The sequence below is a fragment of the Mobula hypostoma genome, chromosome 8 (genome assembly GCF_963921235.1).
Source record: "Mobula hypostoma chromosome 8, sMobHyp1.1, whole genome shotgun sequence".
NCBI classification, from domain to species: Eukaryota; Metazoa; Chordata; class Chondrichthyes; order Myliobatiformes; family Myliobatidae; genus Mobula; species Mobula hypostoma.
The window spans coordinates 157,358,924-157,381,447 of NC_086104.1; the positions used below are offsets into that span (position 1 = coordinate 157,358,924).

At 44.8% G+C, this 22,524-nt stretch overlaps 1 protein-coding gene across 2 annotated transcripts in view; it reads right to left on the reverse strand.

Annotated features, from left to right (window-relative positions):
* LOC134350301 (phytanoyl-CoA hydroxylase-interacting protein-like) overlaps nucleotides 1–13,183 on the reverse strand; it is a 78,032-nt gene extending 64,849 nt beyond the window's left edge. For both annotated transcript variants that reach the window (XM_063055343.1, XM_063055344.1), the window contains exon 1: nucleotides 13,006–13,183. The gene's annotated coding sequence lies outside the window, so the exon portion shown is untranslated. The remainder of the gene's footprint in view (nucleotides 1–13,005) is intronic.
* Between the last annotated feature and the right edge of the window lie 9,341 nt (nucleotides 13,184–22,524).

The window sequence follows — 22,524 nt, forward strand, 5'->3', positions numbered from 1 at the left end:
GATCTGTCTTCCTGCGGGCAGCCACAAAACCAAGAAAGATCATGGAATCTGATCAAGCACAACATCAAACAGCCAACACATGAAAAAAAGAACAAATTGTGCAAACGACAGAAGAGGAGTGAATAACACAGAATATTAAGCATCAAATCACTGAGAACTCAAAATAGTCGAGGAATGTTCAGTTCAATTTAGCGCTGTGTTGTTTGCTGACTGCAACTGCAGAGCCAGACCTTGCCAAAGCGCCCAGATCAAAATCCCGGAAAATAATAAAAAAAAGAGAAGCCAGAAGCTCATATAACATGATTGTCTGGATCGTCAGATGCTTTTTCCCCAGGGCTGAAATGGCTAACACGAGAGGGTACAGCTTTAAGGTGCTTGGAAGCAGGTACAGAGGAGATATCGGCGGTACGTTTTTCACACAGAGATTGGTGAGTGTGTGGAATGGGTTGCCGGTGACGGTGGTGGAGGCGGATATGATAGGGTCTTTTAACAGACTCCTGGATAGGTACATGGAGCTTAGAAAAATAGAGGGCTATGGGTAACCCTAGGTAATTTCTCAAGTAAGGACATGTTCAGCACAGAGGGTCTCGGCCTGAAATGTCGACTGCACCTCTTCCTACAGATGCTGCCTGGCCTGCTGCGTTCACCAGCAACTTTTATGTGTGTTGCTTGAATTTCCAGCATCTGCAGAATTCCTGTTGTTTGTGGATCATAATGTGCCTGTGTTCTGTTGTCACCTTTTCCTTTGTCTTTTGGAAAGTCAACTCACACTGCTTTGTCCATTGCCATTTCATCCCTATCTGTAGTGATGAGCTCAAGGGGAGCAGCACAGTAGCCAGGTTTGGCAGGAACCTGTTATAGTCATCCAGAAATCCTAAAAATGACCACAAATGTGACACATCCTATGACCTTGAATTATTCACCACTGCTCATCACGCTTGTGTAATACTTGTGCGTCAGTGGTATGACCACAGTAAGTGATGTGTGGTTTAAAGAATTCACACTTCTATGTCTTGCTCTGAGCCCATAATCTTCTAACCTTTTTAACACTGACTTGAGGTTTTTGAGATGTTCCTTGCCATCCTCACCAGTATCAATGATGTAATCCGGGTAACACTGAGTGCCTGGGCAGCCTTGCAGCACCAGTCCCATAGCTTTCTGCTAGAGTACAGATGCAGATGCTGCTCCAAAAATAAGCCTATATAGTGATAAAGCCCTTATGGTGTTTATGGTGAGAAACGCTTCTATCTTCTTCCATCTCCATCCCTAGGTAGGGCTCAGCTAAGTCCACTTTGCTGAAGGGTTTCCTTCCAGAAAGGTTTGCAAAGATACCCTCTATCTTGGCAGATGGTACTGATCAATTTTTACTACTGGGTAGGTGGTCCTCCATTCTTCTTGGCTACTGGGACCACTGGTGTTGCCCATAGGCTCCACTCAACCTTGGAAAGAATTCCTTCAGCCTCCATGTGATCGAGCTCACTGGCTACTTCATCACAGATGGTCTAAAGAACCAGGCAGGCTTTGTAAAACTTGGATGTGGCAGTTTCATTTAACACTGTTTTCCCCTTGATGTGTTTGAATTTTCTAATGTCATACTTGGACACTGCTGTGGCATCATCCATTATCTTTCTTCATTCGCTTCCAGTTGACTCTTTTGCAGGTGATGAGGCATGCAAATGGTGGATGGATCTCCAATCAAGTTGTAGTTGTTTTAGCCACTCATGTCCCCATAATGCTGGCCATCCTGGTTTTACCAAATACAAGTCCAACATGGCTTGATGGTTGTTGTATTTCACTGTTATGAACATCATTCCCACAGGAGTTATTTTCACTCCAGTGTAAGTTCGTAGTTGGATTTCTGCAGGCTTCAGTTCAGTATCTTTGAAATGCCATTCAAAATTTTGTGAAATAACTGAAACAGCAGAGCCGATGTCCAATACCATTTTAATTAAGTTGCCATTCACCCTAGTTTGCCATTTTGCTTATCTCTTGTTAGTTTCTACGTTGTAAAATTCAAGGCTACCCAGTCCACGTCACTCTCATCATTATCAGATTTTTCAGATTACTGCTCACTTTGAAGTTGCAACTTGACTTTTTATTTTCCCTGTGCAGTACATTTATTTTTGTCTGCCCAACATGCTCTTTCTATGTGTCCTACTTTGTTGCATTTTCTGCAAGTTTTGCCTTAAAACCGGCATTGATCTGGTGTATGTGAGCCCCTGCCACAATAGTAACATAATTTGTTCAGCCAGGCCGTTTTTTGTTTTGATGTTGCATTCACTTTCATTCCTGACTGCAACTCAATTGTATCTCTATTTGCTGTTTCCATTGATACAGCAATTTCAACTGTTCTTTTAAATGTAAGCAGGGCTTCAGTTAGGGGCCATGTTTGAGTGATTTCTTGTAAGATTCCAGAAACTAAATGATCTCTCAGTGTGTCATTAAGCTCACCACTGAACTTATAATGCTCCCAACAATCTCTTCAGTTCAGCCACTTCCTTTTGATTCCACTTATGAAACATAAAGCATTCTGCAATCAATAATGGTTTTGGTTCTAAATGTTCCTGCATCACTTTCATGATATCAGCAAAGCTCATTTCAGCTGGTTGGTTGGAGAAATCAAACTTCTTAGCAAACTGTATGCATTTCCACTTATTGCATCCAGTAACACCAATTTATATATATAATTTAATGTCATTAATTTAGTTTCCAGTATCTGCAGATGTTTTTTTTTAATTTTCATTTTGTAATATTCTGACTGATTACATCCACTCAATCACATGCTGATGAAAAGTGCCACATCCCCTTCAGATATACATCACAAGGAAAGGCTCGCAGAGTGGCAAGAGAACATCTTTTATTCGTAGCTTATATGTATTATGTATAAGTAGTGTAAATATATATATGGTTCTTTTTATAATTTGTAACATATTTTATGTACAATATTGCACTATACTGCTGCTGCAAGATTCACCACATATCTGACCATAAGACCACAAGACACAGGAGCAGAATTCGGCTATTCAGCCCATCGAGTCTGCTCCACCATTACATCATGACTGATTTACTATCCCTCTCAACCCTACTCTCCTACCTTCTTCTTTAAGCCTATAATCCCCGTACTAATCAACAACCTCTCAACATCCACTTTAAATATACCCAATGATTTGTCCACCACAGCTGTCTGTGGCAATGAATTCCACAGATTCACCACTCTCTGGCTGAAGAAATTCCTCCCCATCTCCGTTCTAAAGGGAATTCTTTCCATCCTGTGGCTGTGTCGCTGTTAATAAACCTGATTCTGATACTTGTGTGAAGCAGCCAGGGCTCACACACCCCATGAAAACATTACTTAAATCCGACAGATTTTCGGAGATATAATCACAGAATTAGCAGACAATGCTTAGTGCTCCCTGGAGCCTCACAATTAAAAAGACAGAGTAAAATTTAAATCTTTTTCAATTGTTTCTCTAATAATCACCCAAAAACAAACATCTCTGAAGCAGTTCACTGTGTTCTTATGGAAACCGGACAGAAACTAAACTAGGCTAAATACAAGTCAAAATGGAGGGAATATGAAATAAACGTCTTTTTTTTTATTTTGGTGTACTATTAAGGATGTGGATGGGACAGTGTGTTTTTATATATAGCAATCCCCAATATATATGAATTGTTCAGTGAATTTTCCTCCAACTATCATACAGTTGCTTTTGTATTTTTCTGGAAGCTCTGTAGAAGGCTTCGCACTATTTGAATCTGGCTATGTTAAAGGTCAATCATTATCGCTGGAATTTTGTTTTCTCTGCTCTAGTAAGTGAGTGGCTGTGTGGAGATACGTCTCTACCAAAGCAGGTGGAAAACACTCCGTCCCTCCGCTAGCCTGCAGGTCATCATCGGGCAAAGTGTAGAACCTGCTCAGCCCCCTATCAGGGTCACATGAGGCCATGGGAGCAGGTGGTGGCTGGCCTATGAGCTGCTGGTGCATACCACAAGTCCTGGTTATGTGACCACTGTCTCCAGGCAGACAATCTCTGAAGAGAATTGAGAATGGCTGTGGTGACCTGTCTTGTAAAGACACTGCCCAGAAGAAGGCAATGGCAAACCACTTTGGCAGAAAATTTGCCCAGAACAATCATGGTCATGGAAAGACTGTGATCGCCTACGTCATACAACACGGTGCGTAATGAGCAAATGAGTTTAGTGGGGGATGAGCATGACTATGGTTTTCCTTTGTCTTTCACTTGTTTTCTCAGCTCCTCTTTCTTGTTCATTTTCCGCTCTGAATAAAAAGGCCATAAGCAACAATTCTTGACTTTCAAAGAACATTTGGATCTCAAAAGTGTCTGGATACAACACCTCTGTGCCCACATCAGTGAGCCAACATGGTGGAATGGGAGAAGGTCTACTGACCTGAGCCCTGTGACGGTGTCTTCCCACTGCTCGAGGACAGTCCTTCCTGGGATGGCTTGTGAGTGTTGAAAAGCAGGGGGTGAAGAGAACAGAGGGTAGGCCACCTGACCCTTCAATCCAGTATTCAGTATAGTCAGGGTTGAGGGTGTTAGGCAGCATGGCAGCATAGCAGTCATGCACCAACGATAGGAAGATCGGGGTTCTAATTCTACAATTGTCTGTCAGGAGATTGTACCTTCTCCCCATGACTGTGTGCCTTGGTTTCCTCCCGCATTCCAAAACATACAGGTTTGGATCAGTAAGCTGTGGACACACTGTGTTGGCACCAGAACTGTGGTGAAGCATGGTAACACTTGTGGGCAGCCCCCAGCACATTCTCGGACTCTGTTAGTCATTGACACAAAGCAACCTATTTCACTGTATGTTTCGATGTACAGGAAGATGTGACAAATAAGACTAATCTAGCCAAACACACACAAAATGCTGGAGGAACGCAACAGCTCAGGCAGCATCTAGAGAGGGGAATGAAGAGTTGAGGTTTCGGGCCGAGGCCCTTCTCCAGGACTGGAAAGGAAGGTGGAAGAAGCCAGAATAAGAACATGTGGGGAGGGGAAGGAGTACAAGGTGACAGGTGATAGGTGAGACCAGGTGATAGGGAAGGTGGATGAGAGGGAGAAATACAAACTGGCAGGTTATAGGTGAGACCAGGTGAGGGAGAAAGTAGGGGAGAGGGAGGAATACAAGCTGGCAGGTGATAGGTGAGACCTGGTGATGGGGAAGGTGGAAGAGAGGGAGAAATACAAATTGGCAGGTGATAGGTGAGACCAGGTGAGGGAGAAGGTGGGTGGGGTGGATGAAGTGAGAAGCTGGGAAGTGATAGGTGGAAGAGGTGAAAGGCTGAAGAATAAACAATTTGATAGGAGAGGAGAGTGGAACAAAGAGAAGGATGTTAAGAACCAATGTGGTGGGGGGGCGGTAATGCAATGTGGTGGGGGGGGCGGTAATGTTCAAGATTTCCTGCATCTACAGAATCTTTGTTATTGTTGCTCTACCTCATGTTGAAACTCCCTTTCTGTGTCAGTTTCACATAAATTAAAGATTAAAGATTAGCTTTATTTGTCACATGTACATTGAAACATCAAAGCATGCCATGAAATGTGTTGTTTGCGTCAACAACGAAAACAGTGCAAGGATTGTATTTATTTTATTTAGAGATACAGCGCAAAATAGGCCCTCCTGTCCCATGATCCTCTCATATCCCTTTTGCCAATCACCTGTCCAGCTCTTGGCTCCATCCCTCCCCCTCCTGTCTTCTCCTATCATTTTGGATCTCCCCTCCCCCTCCCACTTTCAAATCTCTTACTAGCTCTTCCTTCAGTTAGTCCTGACGAAGGGTCTCGGCCCGAAACGTCGACTGTACCTCTTCCTAGAGATGCTGCCTGGCCTGCTGCGTTCACCAGCAACTTTTATGTGTGTTGCTTGAATTTCCAGCATCTGCAGAATTCCTCGTGTTTGCAAAATAGGCCCTGCTGATTTAACTCTAGCCTAATCACCAGACAATTTACAGTGACCAATTAACCTAGTAACCAGTACATCTTTTGAATGTAGGAGGAATCCAGAGAATTTGGAGAAAACCCATGCACTCACAGAAAGAGCGTACAGACTTCTTATGGACATCATCGGAATTGAACTCCAAACTCCCGAGCTGTAATAGCATCACGCTAGCTGCTCTGCTACTGTGGTACCAGCCACGGTGATGTATTAGGGCAGCCCGCAAGTGATGTCATGCTTCTGCCGCTAATATAGTATGCCCACAACTTACTAACCCTTACCCCGTACATCTTTGGAGTATGGGAGGAAACTGGAGCTCCTGGAGGAAACACACGTGGTCTGTACAAACTCCTTACAGATGGCAATGGGGATTGGACACCTATCACTGATCGCTGGTGCCTTAAAGCATTACACTAACCATGCCACCTGTGTCCAATTGCTCATTTTTTTTTAGGCATCCATTAGTCTTGCGAGACCATGGATCTGCGCCTGGAAAGTCTTCACTCTCCAGGGTGCAGGCCTGGGCAAGGTTGTATGGAAGACCAGCAGTTGCCCATGCTGCAAGTCTCCCCTCTCCACGACACCGATGTTGTCCAAGGGAAGGGCATTAGGACCCATACAGCTTGGCACCGGTGTCGTCGCAGAGCAATGTGTGATTAAGTGCCTTGCTCAAAGACACAACACGTTGCCTTGGCTGGGGCTCAAACTCACGACCTTTAGGTAGGTAGTCCAATGCCTTAACCACTTGGGCAATTGCTCAACCTTTCACCAATCTTCCTGCCTCCTCTGTGAACCCCTCTTGATCTACCCTCAACAACCATTTAGGACGGAGAATTCTAGAACTGCACTGCTCTCAGTGAGCAGAAGCTCCTCAGATTTATATGATCGCCACAGGTGCTAACTTCATCTTCATTCCTCTGTTTGTTAAACTCTCACCTTCAGTAGAGCCTTGGGATATCATCGCATTGGAGCTACCAGGGACACTCCACTGGTTGTGCTTCCAGCCGCAATAATATTGATGGGGTAGAACAGAGGGACTGAGTGGTCGGTTCCTGCTCCAATTTTCAAATGCTGTCATGGAGAATACATCTTTAAATGTCCAGACAATCCAGAAACCTGTTTATTCCTGGCACGATATGCTATTTATGAGTTCCACAACTCACACTGCCGTTCCCACGGTAACAGAAAAACCGCACCAGGCAGGAGAGAATTCTCGGCCATTATTTGCCAGTTAATGGAGAGGCTGGAGAGTGGCGAGGGGTGGAGGCAAAGGGAGAGGGAGAAAAGGGAGGGAGGGAGAGGAGGGAGCAAATGTGGGAAGGTGGGAGGGAGGGAGAGAGGGAAGGGGGAGAGAAGGAGGGAGTGATGAGGGATAGAGAGAGAGAGATAAGGGAGGGAGAAAGGAGAGAGAGAGGTAAGGGAGGGAAAGAAGGTGGGAGGGAAAGGCCAGAGAGGGTGGGGAGAAGGGAGAGATGGAGAGAGAGAGAGGAAGAGAGAAAAGGGTAGGAAGACAAAGGGAGGGAGGGAGAAGGGCAGAGGAAAGAAGAGAGAGGGAAACAAATGGAATAAGAAAGAAGAGATGGAAAGAAGTAAGAAGGAGAGATGGGAAGAGAGAGAGAAGGGAGGGTTCACTGATGGAGGGGGAGAGAGAGGGGTGGAGGTGGAGGAGGAGGAGAGGAGGGTGAGGTACAGATAGAGATGGGGTGGAGACAGCATTTAGTGACAGAGCCAGATCTGTGTGTGTGTGTGCCTGCGCATGCACATGTCTGTGTGTAGGTGTGTCTGTGCGTGTATGTGTTTGTGTGTGTGTGTGTGTGTGTGTGTGTGTGTGTATATGCATGTGTGCCTCTGTGTGCGTGCGCGCGTCTGTGTGCATGTGTATGTGTGTGCATGCATGTGTCTGTGTGTGTGTCTATTTGTGTGTGCACATGTGCGTGTCTGTGCATGCATGTGTGTGCACATGTGTGCATGTGTTTGTACGTGTGTGTGTGTGATGTGTGTGTGATATGCACACACACGTAGCCTCTCAATAAGCAAAGTTCACTGTGAGACATGGGAAAATGTGGACAGTTTTGTGACATGTGAGCACAGTCCTTGACCACACAAGGGTACTTGAAGGTCAACCCCTCAAGCCTGGTTTAAAGCTCATGGTCGCTCAGACAACAGTGACCCCTGCCCTTCGGTACACTTTAGAGGTTTGTACCACCTCAGAGCCATCCCTGCACAATCCTCCAGGAGAAATAAACCAAAGTTAGTGTCCTCCTCAAGGCTAATAACATCAGCATCACTCAGCCAGTTCCAGTGGGACCACTATGTGATCCACATGACCTAGATCAGGAATCCACTCCAAGTTCATCACAGACAGCATCCAGGAGAACAGAGAAAACGCACTGCCTTGGAAAAATGCAACACCCCCAACAACTCATGGGAGTCTCAAAATGCCAAAGGAGCATTCAACAATGGCAATCTATCAGCTTGAGTCAGCAGAGGCCCAGTGCAAATGGTGAAAGGAGCATAACCCTCCAAGACAATCCACCTACTGTGCACCTCCTACGCACCTGTATCAGTGTCCATGTCCCCCGCACAGGCTACAGTCACTTCAGAACCCACCATACCTGGGTGGAAAAGCCAGCCCCAAACCTAAAGAATCACTTAAGAAACACCCCAGAACAGGACTCCCAACCTGCGGTTCACAGACCCCTCAGTCCATGGGATAGGGTATGGATCCATGGCATTAAAAAGTTTGGGAATGCTAGAACATAATGAGTTCTATTGTGCATTCTGATGTTGGAGAGTTTTTGCTCTAGACAGATGAAATGTGTCAGCATCAGACTGTGCTAGTGGGTGTGGGCACACATTCATGTACATGGATTAGTGATTTTGTTTTGTGTATGGGTGGGTCAGTGTTACATATCAGGGTGTCAGCAGCTGAGTGCATATCTATGGGTGACTGATATGATTTGAATCTCAAAGCATTCCAAGTTATAGTCATAGGGCAAAACAGAACACAATCAGGCCATTCGGCCCAACACATCCATGCTGGATAAAATGCACATCTAAACTAATCCGATTGACCTGTGTTTGACCTGTGCGCCTCTAAACCAGGGGTCACCAACCTTTTTTATGCCATGGACCGATAACATCAAGTAAGGGTTTCATGGACACCAGTTTGGAAACCCCTGCTCTATACATTTCCAATCTACAATCAGAGGGCACTTTATTAAGAACACCTGTACACCTGCTCATTAGTGCAAACATCTAATCAGCAACTCAATACATAAAAGGATGCAGACTTGGTCAAGAGGTTCAGTTGTTGTTCCGAACAAATATCAGAATGGGGAAGAAGGTGATCTAAGTGACTTTGATATTGGAATGATTGTTAGTGTCAGATAAGGTTCCCCAAGCAAGGCTTATTGAGAAAGTCAGGAGGCATGGGATCCAAGGGGACATTGCTTTGTGGATCCAGAACTGGCTTGCCCACAGAAGGCAAAGAGTGGTTGCAGTTGGGTCATATTCTGCATGGAGGCTGGTGACCAGTGGTGTGCCTCAGGAATCTGTTCTGGGACCCCTACTCTTTGTGATTTTTATAAATGACCTGGATGAGGAAGTGGAGGGATGTGTTAGTAAGTCTGCTGATGACACAAAGGTTGGGGTGTTGTGGACAGTGTGGAGGGTTGTCAGAGGTTACAATGGGACATTGATAGGATGCAAAACTGGGCTGAGAAGTGGCAGATGGAGTTCAACCCAGATAAGTGTGAGGTGGTTCATTTTGGTAGGTCAAATGTGATGGCAGAATATAGTATTAATGGTAAGACTCTTGGCAGTGTGGAGGATCAGAGGGATCTTGGGGTCTGAGTCCATAAGACACTCAAAGCTGCTATGCAGGTTGACTCTGTGATTAAGAAGACATATGGTGCATTGGCCTTCATCAATCGTGGGCTGCCGGCAGCGGCGGTGGAGGCGGAAATGACAGGGTCTTTTAAGAGACTCCTAGGTGGCTACATGGAGCTTAGAAAAATAGAGGGCTATGGGTAAAGCCTAGGTAGTTCTAAGGTAGGGACATGTACAGCACAGCTTTGTGGTCCGAAGGGCCTGTATTGTGCTGTATGTTTTCTATGCTTCTATGTTTCTCAGTCAAACAACCACATCTCTAAACATGCAACACATTGAATCTTGAAGTGGATGGGGTACAGTAGTAGATGACCACAAACGTACATCCAGTGACCACTATATTAGGTACCTCCTGATTATATGTACTTGTCCAAATGCCTTTTAGATGTCTTGGCCACTTCCTCTGCCAGCTTGTTCCATGCACGAACCACCTTCTGTGTGAAAAAGTTGCCCCTCCGGTCTCTTATAAATCATTTTTCCCAGCTTTTCATTAGATTTTTGGCTCGCTTTCTCTGGGAACAAAGACTGGACATTCACCCTATTAATACCCCTCATGATTTTATATACTGTATTTGATCACCCCTCAGACTCCTAAGCTCCAAGGAATAAAGTTCTATCCTGCCCAGCCTCTCCTGGCAACATTAGTCATAGAGTCATAAGGCACTACAGCACAGAAAGAGACCCTTCAGCCAAGCTAATTCATGCTGTCCTACTATTCAGCCTAGTCCTGTTGACTTGCACTCGGACCAGAGTCCTCCATACTCCTCTCATCCATGTATCTATCCAAACTTCTCTTAAATGTTGAAATTTAACCCCCATCCACCACTTCCACTGGCAGCTCGTTCCACACTCTCACCAACCTCTGAGTGAGGAAGTTCCCCCTCAGACTTGCCCGAAAAAACTTCACCTTTCACCCTTAACCTACGATCTCTAGTTCCAGTTTCATCCAACCTCAGTGGGCAAAAGCCTACTTACATTAACCCTATCTATACCCCTCATAATTTTGTATACGTCTATCAAATCTCCCCTCGTTCTCTTTCACTCCAGGGAATAAAGTCCTTTCCTATTCAACTTCTACTTATTACTCATGTCCTCAAGTCCCAGACATATCTTTGACTTTTCTCCGTACTCTTTCAACTTTATTGATCTTCCCTGTAGGTAGAAAAAATCTTGTAAAATTCTATGCTTTTGAACACAAATTAGTCCCTTAGTCACAGTATTATATATGGTCCTGTGGAGTGGCCTGTTCTGTCCTACCCTCTAACCATAAGACATATGAGCAGAATTATACTATTCGGCCCACCGAGTCTGCTCTGCCATTGAATTATGGCTTATTTATTATCCCTCTCAACGCCATTCATCTGCCTTACCGCGTAACATTTGATGCCCTTACTAATCAATAACCTATGAACCTCCACTTTCAATATGGCCAATGAACTGGTCTCCATAGCCATCTGTGGCAATGAATTCCACAGATTCGCTTCTTTCTGGCTAAAGAAATTCCTCCTCATCTCTGTTCTAAAGGGACATCCCTCTATTCTGAGGCTGTGACCTCTGGTCTTAGACTCCCCACTGTAGGAAACATCTCCTCCATGTCCATTGTATCTAGGCCTCACAATATGTGATAGCTTTCAATGAGATTCCCTCCTCATTCTTCTAAGTTCCAGCAATAGAGGCCCAGAGCCATCAAACGCTCCTTATACATTAACCCTTCATTCCCAAGGTTAACTCTTTAATTCCCAGAATCATTGTCATGTACCTCCTTTGGACACTCTCCAATATTGGCATAAACTTTCTAAGATAAGGAGCCCAAACTTTTTAACTGCCCAGATGTGGTGTCACTGGAAGACTGCACCTAGCAGGCGATCCTCATCATTCTGAGTTAAGTTAGCCCAGGGTAATTTATTCCAATCATCTTCCAACACTCACTAGGCATGTTACCGGGCAAGACTTTTGGCACTGCCTATCACAGGAGTCCTGAGGTTATCTCTTCTATCCCTTAGCTCTTAATCTTAGCTGCCAAATTGCTCAGTGGTATGTTCTGGACAGCAGCTTATGGTCTTTACGTCAAAATGTTGAGTACCGCAAGACCATAAGACTTAGGAGAAGAATTAGGCCACTCGGCCCATCGAGTCTGCTCCACCATTCCATCATGACTGATCCATTATCTCTCTCAGCCCCATTTTCCACCCTTCTCCCCGTAACCTTTCACGCCCTGATCAATCAAGAGCTTATCAATCTCCGCCTCAAATCTACTCAATGACTTAGCCTCCACAGTCGTCCGTGGCAATGAATTTCACAGATTCACCATTCTCTGGCTAAAGAAATTCCTCCTCATCATTCCACGTTCCTGGTGAAAGGGTCACGCTGATATCCCCTCCGGGCAAGATCAGCTCCTATATAAAGTTCCTGAGAGGACCATCTCCGCCGGCTACGGAGTCTACAGCGACTCGGCTTGTGAACGGCGCCGTCGCTGCAACCGAGAGAGGCTGGCGTGTGAGGATCGGGGGATTGGGGCGGGGGGAGAGACGCCAGGTTGGTGCAGAGGGGGAAACGATGGCTTTCACTGAGCGAAGTGTGTGGGGGAGTGTTGCTTGCTACCGAATATGACATTCCCTACGCAGCTACGCCCACCTACAAGAAGTGCGAAAGTGGTCATAGAAATAAAATAAGGGAAAATAGGATTAAAACAAAATCAGCGTGATTAATGAATTTGATTAATTCCAGATAGACTTCTTGCTCGGAAGCCAGTCGGCCACTCCTGGCTCGTGGGTGAGATTGAACGATCCGGTCCGTGGGGCGAGGTTTGTCATCGCCGGTGTGTACAGCCTCTGTCCATGGTCCTGAAGTAGGAGCTGCCCATGGGACTCGGCGAACAGACGCTGCCTCCCGCTTGTTTTCCTTGGTGCAGTTACTGGAGGCACCATGTGTGCGCGGATTTGCCCTACGTGCCATCTGTTCCTCGGTTGTAACACTAGAGTGTGAGAAACGGTCCCTGCCGCCGTGTCGTGGATTCCTCACACTTCCCTCAGCTCCTAAAGAATGTGGCGGGTGTTGAATTGCAGAAAAGCCCCGGCCAGCCACTTCCCCTCCTAACCTGGAATGAATTCCTCCGATCAAGCGACGGTAAAGGAAACCCCTCATTGCACCTACCTCTGTCTGCCGTTTCCCAACTCTTCAGCGGAAGCGACCAGTAAAACCACGGAGCGTGACGATCAACTGTGCGAGCGTCTGTTTTTCTCTCTCTCTCTCTTTAATTTAGGAAGGGGCAAGGGGTTGCGGTGACTGAATTCATTCCAGCTGCACCTTCTCCCTTCGCCTTAGACACTGGTCTGTTCTCGTTGGATCTGCCTCCCAGCAACAGCTGATCCTACGTCACATCGCTGCATAACCCACACTCAGGGGGGAGGCTACGCTGCTCCCGATCCTCAGACCCGTCCAACGAAACATTCCCCGATTCACCCTCCCTCTGCGCAGGCAGCCTGCGGGGGATGAACCGAGAGCCTACTACCCGATTGAAACGCTGCCATCACACTTTCCACTATTACAGAGAGGTACAAGAACATACTTTATTTCTAAATTGCTGGGCCTTTTTTGCTCTATCAGATCTCTGCAGTCGTTGGTCTAATGGGCAATTATATAAACTCAGTGGCCACTTTATTAGGTACGCCAGTACACTTGCTCGTTAATACGAATATCTAATCGGCCAATCATGTGGCAGCAACTCAATGCGTAAAAGCATGCAGACATGGTCAAGAGGTTCAGTTCTTGTTCAAGCCAAACATCAGAATGGGGGAAGAAATGTGATCTAAGTCTGTGGAATGCTTGTTGGTGCCAGACGGGGTGGTTTGAGTATTTCAGAAACTGCCAATCTCCTGTGAGTTTCTTGCACAGCCCTCTTCAGAGTTTACAGAGAATGCTACAAAAATCCAGTGAGCAGCAGTTCTGTGGGTGAAAACGCCTTGTTAATGGGAGAGGTCAGAGGAGAATGGCCAGACTGGTTCAAGCTGACAGGAAGGTGACAGTAATTCAAATAACCACACAACAGTGATGTGCAGAAGAGCGTCTGTGAACACCAACACATTGAACCTTGAAGTGGATGGGCCACTCTCACGTGGCTAAGCAGGGCAGCACTGTGAGGATCATGTTTTTTGGTTTCTCGAGTGCCTTCAATATCATACAATGCGCATTGCTAGGTGAAATCTCCATTCAATGCAGGTGGCACTTCCATTGTATCCTGGAGAATGGACTACCTGACTGGCAGACCACAGCTTGTGCGGCTTCAGAGCTGTGTGTCAGACATGGCTACACGCAGCACTGGGCCCCCAAAGGAGACTGTGTTGGCTCCCTTCCTGTTTACCCTGTATATCTTGGGCTTTGGATACAACAATAAGTTACGTCATCTGCAGAAATTTCCTGATAATTCAGCAATAGTTGGGTGTATAAAGGGAGGACAGGAGGATGAATACAGGGCCCTGGAGGAGAACTTTGTCAAAGGGTGCAAGTTGAATCATCTGCAGCTCAACATTAGTAAGACAAAGGAGATGGTGAAAGACTTTAGGAAGACTAAGCCTGCACTGCTCCCTGTTATATTGATGGTGAGGACATGGATGTGGTGAGGACCTACAAGTACCTGGGGGTGCACCTGAATGACAGACTTGAATGCAGCATCAACATAGAGGCTGTATCCAAGAAGGGCCAAAGCTCCTACTTCCAAAGGAGACTGAGGTCTTTTGGAGTATGCAGGCTTCTCCTTCAGTTCTACCAGACTGTTATCACCTGTACAATGTTCTACGTGGTGGTGTGCCGGGGCAATTGCATCAACACTGGTGATGCCAACAGGCTCAATAAACTGAGTAGAAAGGCTGGCTCTGTTGTAACCTGGACACACTGGAGGCTGTGACAGAAAAAAGGACCTCATGGAAAATCCTGGTAATTCTAGACAATGTTTCTCACCCTCTACACGCCACCTTGGCTGAACATATGAGTACTTTTAGTAATAGACTAAGACAACTGCACTGCTCTAAAGAGCGCCATATGAGGTCATCCTTACTACGAGACATAGGAGCAGATTTAGGCCATTTGGTCCATCAAGTCTGTTCCACCATTGTATTATGGCTGATCCATTTTTCCCTCATCAGCCCCACTCCCCAGCATTCTCCCCATAACTTATGATACCATGTCCAGTCAAGAACCTATCAGCTCTGCCTTAAATATACCCAATGACCTGGCCTCCACGGCTGCCTGTGGTAATAAATTCCACAAATTCACTACCCTCTGGCTAAAGAAATTTCTCCCCATCTCTGTTTTAAATGGACACCCCTCTAACTGGAGGCTGTGCGCTTTTATCCTAGACTCCCCCACCATGGGAAACAGTCTTTCCACATCTACCATGTCTAGGCCTTTCAACATTCAGAAGGTTCCAATGAGATCCCCCTTATCCTTCTAAATTCCAATGAATACAGACCTGGAGCTATCAAACATTCCTCGTAACATTCCGGAAACATCCTTGTGAACCTCCTCTGAACCCTCTCCAATGCCAGCACATTGTTTCTTAGATGAGGAGCCCAAAACTGTTCACAATACTCAAGGTGAAGCCTCACTAATGCCTTATAAAACCTCAGCATCACACCTGTGCTCTTGTATTCTAGACATCTTGAAACAAATGCTAACATTCCTTTTGCCTTCCTCACCACTGACTCAACCTGCAAGTTAACCTTTAGGGTGTTCTGTACAAGGACTTCCAAGTCCCTTTGCATCTCAAATTTGTGGATTTTCCCCCCATTTAGAAAGTAGTCTGCACTTTTATTTCTTCTACCGAAGTTCATGACCATGCATTTTCCAACATTGCATTTCATTTGCCACTTTCTTGCCCATTCTCCTAATCTGTCTAAGTCCTTCTGCAGCCTACCTGTTTCCTCAACACTACCTGCCCCTCCACCAATCTTCATATCGTCTGCAAACTTGTCAACAAAATCATCTAAGTCATTTAGATACAGTGTAAAATTAAGCCATCCCAACACAGACCCCTGTGGAACACCACTAGTCATTGGCAGCCAACCAGAAAAGGATCCTTTTATTCCCACTCACTGCCTCCTACCAATCAGCCAATGCTCTAACCATGTTAGTAACTTTACTGTAATACCATGGGCTCTTAACTTGGTATGCAGGCTCATGTGTGGCATCTTATCAAAGGCCTTCTGAAAGTCCAAATATACAACATCCACTACACCCCCTTTATCTATCCTATGTGTAATCTCCTCAAAGAATTCCAAAACATTCATCAGGCAAGATTTTCCCTTAAGGAAACCATGTTAACTTTGTCCTATCCTGTCCCATGTCACCAAATACTCCATAACTTCATCCTTAACAATTGACTCCAACATCTTCCCAACCACTGAGGTCAGGCTAACTAGTCTATAATTTCCTTTCTCCTCCTTTCTTAAAGAGTGGAGTGACATTTGCAATTTTCCAGTCCTCTGGCACCATGCCAGAATCCAATGATTTTTTGAAAGATCATTTCTAATGCTGCCACAATCTGTACTGCTACCTCTTTCAGAACCCTAGGGTGCAGTTCATCAGGCCCAGGTGACTTATGTACCCCAGGGTCTCTCAGCTTTTTGAGCACCTTCTCCCTTGTAATAGTAACTGTACCCACTTCTCTTCTCTCACACTCTTCAACATCTGGCACACCGCTAGTGTTTTCCACAGTGAATACTGATGCAAAATACTCATTTAGTTCATCTGCTAGCTCCTTGTCCCCCATTATTATTTCCTGGCCTCATTATCTAGCGGTCCTATATTCATTCTCATCCCTCTTTTACTTTTTACAAACTTGAAAAAGTTAAACTATCCACTTCGATATTGTTTCCTAGCTTGCTTTCATATTTCATCTTTTCCCTCCTAATGACTCTTTTAGTTGCTCTATGTGGGCTTTGAAAAGCTTCCCAATACTCTGTGTCCCCACTAATTTTTGCTTTGTCTTGTGCCCTCTCTTTTGCTTTTACATTAGCTTTGACTTGCTCTGTCAGCCACAGTTGTACTATTTTGCTGTTTGAGTATTTCTTTGTTACCCTTGGCATTGGGCTCTATAATGTCAACCTATAGCCAAGGAAGTGATGACCCCTCCTGTTAGACTGTCTGAGGTAACTCTCTTGCTTCTCTTCCAATATTTCTATATTTGTATATCTGTGCACTTGTAATGCTACTATGACACTACAATTTCATTTGGGATCAATAAAGTATCCACCTACCTATCTATCCATCTATCTACAGCAGCAGAAGACCATGAACATACACTCAGCGGCCACTTTATTAGGTATAGATAACTAATAATGTAGCCACTGAGCATACACCGGTCACTGTGTAGGCTGGAGTTCCCTGGCCTGGGAAGACAAGGAGAAGAGCTGATAGAGGTCTTTAATGTCATGGAGGGTTTAGTGTCAGAGTTATACATCTTGGTACCAGATGTTTCAGCCCAACTTGTTCATGCCCACCAAGGTGAGGGTTCCACTGCATGACTCTGGAGGACTGTTCCATCTGGGGTGAGTCCCTAGACAGGGGCACAAATAGGACATGACCACTAACAGAGCTAATGAAGGCAGTTACGATGTGCTTTTAACTGCATTATGATCTTGTTCTTTATTGTTTACCTGCATTGCACTTTCTCAGTAGTTATTAAATTTTCTTCTGCATTGTTATTGTTTTACCGTGTCCTACCTCAATGCACTCTGTAATGACATTACTGATTGATTGATTGATTGATTGAGATACAGCATGGAACAGGCCCTTCCAGCCCTTCAAGCTGTGCCACCTAGCAAACCCCAATTTAACCCAAGCCTAATCACGGGACAATTTATAATAATCAATTAACCTGCCAACCGCAGGCCTTTGAACAGTGGGAGGAAACCGCAGCGTCCAGAGGAAAGCCAGGGGAAGAACGTACAGACTCCTTACAAACAGTGGCAGGAATTGAACCCGGGTCACTAGTATCATAAAGCGTTGTGCTAAACACTACACTATCCTCATCTGTATGAGGAGTATGCAGGAAAGTGTTGCACTGTATCTTGGTAAATGGGACAATAATAAAATAATGATCGTACTTGTAGAAGATCTCAACTGGCGTACTGCTTCCAGTTCTCATTAACAGGCTTTAATCCTGGAGAGGGTGCAGAAAAGATTTACTGGGAAGGTTCCTACCAATGAGGAATTTCAACTAAAAAGTAAGACAAGGCAGGAAATGTCATTGGCTGGGGAGAAGTAAAGAGACAGCTCTTGATACAGCATTAATACAAGAACATTCCCACTCTGTTCATGGACTGTTTATCCCACTCCCATCAGGATGGAGGCTACGTAGCATCCACAACAGGACCTCCAGACTCAAAAACCGTTACTTTCCCTGATCAACACCGCCCCCCCACTAATCCATCCCTCCACACCCCCAACCACCACCACTTTATCATTTCCTGTCAGAGTCACCTTATGTATAGACACCCCTGAGCCCAGGTTTACTTTATGGACATTCTAGGGACAGTCTATGTACGTAAGTTAATCTTAAGTGTTTGTATTTAAATTTATTGTGTTCTTTTTGCTAATTGTGCTTCTTAATGCTGCATCGGATCCAGAGTAATAATCATTCTGCTCTCCTGTACACATGTGTACTTACATATGACAATAAACAATTTCGAATCTTGATCTAGAATCATAAAGGAACATCCTACGTGAATGAAAGGTGCTACATAAGCCGTCCAGACTATTGGGCTCTTTACTGCTTGGAATGTGTCAGTCCCCCAATCTCCCCGGAAAGCTGGCTGCATATTGAGAAGTGTTCAGTGGGCACACACAGTGTTTGACTTAACCTACCATTGCCGTTCTCCCCAGTTTAGTGCAGACACTCACCAGCAAAGCCGGAACATATTGCTCTTCATTTCCAAAAGTGTACTTTCAAACAGTGGGACTGTGAATGCATGGAAACTATGTCCACAATCCGTCCCTAAGACCATGAAACATAGGAGCAGGATTAGGCCATAGGGCTCATCAAGTCTGCTCCACCATCCCATTATGGCTCAAATGCCATCTATACATTTGGTGATGATACAACCATTGTTGGCAGAATTTCACATGGTGACGAAAGGGCACGCAGGAGCGAGATATACCAGCTAGTCAAGTGGAGTCGCGGCAACAACCTGGCACTCAACATCAGCAAGACCAAAGAGCTGATTGTGGACTTCAGGAAGGGTAAGGCGAGGGAACGTACTCCAATCATCACAGAGCAATCAGAAGTGGAGAGAGTGAGTAATTTCAAGTTCCTGGATGTCAGTATCTCTAAGGACCTAACATGGACACAACATATTGACACAGCTATAAAGAAGGCAAGACAGTGGCTATGTTTCGTTCAGAGTTTGAGAAAATTTGGTTTGTCAACTAAAACACTCAAATGTACCATGGGGGGGGGTGCGAGGGTGCTACTGAACAAGATAAAAGCAAGTTGTAGAAACTTATAAAATTAGTCAGCTCCATCATCGGTATTAGCCTTTGTAGTATCCAAGACATCATAAAAAAGAACCCATAAAAAATGAAAGAATAAAATAACCCATAAAAAGACCATCAAACACCCAATATACACTGAAAAAAAAATATGCTAACAGTAACTGCAAGCAAAATAGCGTTTCTGCAAGTCAACAAGTGAGCCCCATTATTCAGTGCCGAGCCGAATAAACGGCGATCCGAACCAGCCTGTACCTCGACCTAGGCATTGACATCTTGACCTTTTCAATCTGTCCCGGCGCTTAACTCTCTGTCCGAACAATGGGTTCTGCCGCTTGGATATGCCAGACTTTGCCGTCCTGATTCGGCCTGTAAACCTCTGTCTACGCATCATGTCTGCGGCCTAGATCCTGCGGCTTTGATTCAACTGTTGCCCATGTAGCAATCTCTCCCTCTGCACACAGATGAATTCAAAGTAATGGCAGAGTCTGTTTTAGTTTGGCAACAGTAGCATCACAGGAGTTGGCAGTCAGCATTGAACTCAATGTAGGACTGCCTTAGGGACTCCAGTGATGGATCTTTCCTCAGTGTTTATACCTGAAGCCTTCTCCAAGAACGGGGATACCTGCAAGGCAGCAGAGGTTTGACAGCAGAGTTTTCCTTCTCCTAGATGAGATACCAACCTCCTGACCAAAGTGACTGGTTTTAAGGTGCCAGTAACCTGACAGTAGAAATGGTTCCCCTGGGCTTAGTAACTATAATATTAAATCTTAGTAGAAATAATATTATGTCATTAGAAAGAGATGACATAGGATCAGAAAGTGTAGAGTCTCTATGGGTTGAGTTAAGAAATGGCAAGGGTAAAAGGACCCTAATGGCAGTTGTATACAGGCCTCCAAACAGCAGCTAGATGTGGGTTACAAATTACAACAGGAGATAGAAAAGGCATGTCAGAAGGGCAATGTCATGATAATCATTGGGGATTTTAACATGAAAGTGAATTGAGAAAACCAGGTCAGTACTGGACCTCAAGAGAGAGGATTTGTAGAATGTCTAAAGGATGACTTGTTGATCCCACTAGGGATCAGCTATGCCGGATTGGATGTTGTGCAAAGATCCAGAGGTGATAAGAGAACTTACGGTTAAGGAACCCTTAGGGAACAGTGATCAAGTGCACTTTGAAATTTGAGAAGGAGAAATTAAAATCTACTGTGTCGGTATTTCAGTGGAAAAAAGGAAATTACAATGACATGAGAGGGGAACTGGCCAAAGTTGACTGGAAAGGGACACTAGCAGGAAGGACAACAGAGCAGCAATGGCTTGAGTTTCTGTGAAAAATGAATGAAGTGCAAGACAGATATATTCCAAATAAGAAGAAATTTTTGAATGGAAGAAGGACACTACTGTGGCTGACAAGTGAAGTCAGAGCCAAAGTAAAAGCAAAAGAGAGGGTGTACAAGGAAGTCAAAGCTAGTGGGAAGATAGAGGATTGAGAAGCTTTTAAAAACTTACAGAAGGGAACTAAGAAGGTCATTAGGAAGGAAAAGATGAATTATGAAATGAAGCTGTTGACTAATATCAAAGAAGATACTAGAAGCTTTTTAAAGTATATAAAGTCAAGCGTAGATATTGGACCAATAGAAAATGACACTGAAGATATTGTAATGAGGGATGCAGAGATGGCAGAGGAATTGAATGCATATTTTGCATCAGCCTTCACAGTGGAAGACATCTGCAGTATACCGAACATTCAAGAGTGTCAGGGAAGTGAAGTATGTGCAGTGAAAATTACAGCTGAGAAGGTGCTCAGGAAGCTTAATGGTCTCAGGATGGATAAATCTCCTGGAACTGATGGAATACACCTTTGGGTTCTGAAGGAAGTAGCTGGAGAGATTGCCGAGGCATTAACAATGATCTTTCAAGAATCAATAGATTCTGGCTTTGTACCGGATGACTGGAAAATTGCAGATATTACTCCACTGTTTAAGAAGGGTGGGAGGCAGCAGAAAGGAAACTATAGATCTGTTAGCCTGATATCAGTGGTTGGGAAGTTGTTGGATTTGATTGTTAGGGATGATATTACAGAATACCTGGAGGCACATGACAAGATAGGTCAAAGCCAGCATTGTTTCCTGAAAGGAAAATCCTGCCTGACAAACCTACCGCAATTTTTTGAGGAAATTACAAGCAGGGTAGACAAAGGAGATGCAGTAGACGTGGTGTACTTGGATTTTCAGAAGACCTTTGACAAGGTGCCGCACAGGAGGCTGCTTAGCAAGATAAGAGCCCGTGGAATTACAGGGAAGTTACTAGCGTGGGTGGAGCATTGGCTGATCGGCAGAAAACAGAGAGTGGGAATAAAGGGATCCTATTCTGGCTGGCTGCCGGTTACCAGTGGAGTTCCACAGGGGTCGGTGGTGGGACTGCTGCTTTTTACGATGAATGTCAATGATTTGGACTATTGGATTAATGGATTTGTGGCTAAATTTGCAGATGATACAAAGGTAGGTGGATGAGTGGGTAATGTTGAGGAAATAGAGAACCTGCAGAGAGACTTAGATAGCTTAGGGGAATGGGTAAAGAAGTGGCAAATGAAATACAATGTTAGAAAGTGTTTGTATATGGACATGCACTTAGGTGGAGGAAATAAACGGGCAGACCATTATTTAGATGGAGAGAGAATTCAAAATGCAGAAATACAAAGGGACTTGGGAGTCCTTGTGCCGGATACCCTGAAGGTTAACTGCCAGGTTGAGTTGGTTGTGAAGAAGGTGAATACAATGTTGGCATTCATTTCTAGAGGTATAGAATACTGTATAAGAGCAGGGATGTGATGTTGAGGCTCTATAAGGCACTCATGAGACCACACTTAGAGTATTGTGTGCAGTTTTGGCCTTCTTATTTTAGAAAGGATATACTGATATTGGAGAGGGTTCAGCGAAGATTCACAAAAATGATTCCAGGAATGAAAGGGTTACCATATGAGTAACGTCTGACAGCTCTTGGGTTGTATTCCCTAGAGTTCAGGAGAATGAGGGGGACTCATAGAAACATTCCGAATGTTAAAAGGCCTGAACGGATTAGATATGGCAAAGCTATTTCCCATGGTAAAGGATTCTAGGACAAGAAGGCATGACTTCAGGATTGGAGGACGTCCATTTAGAACAGAGATGTGGAGAAATTACT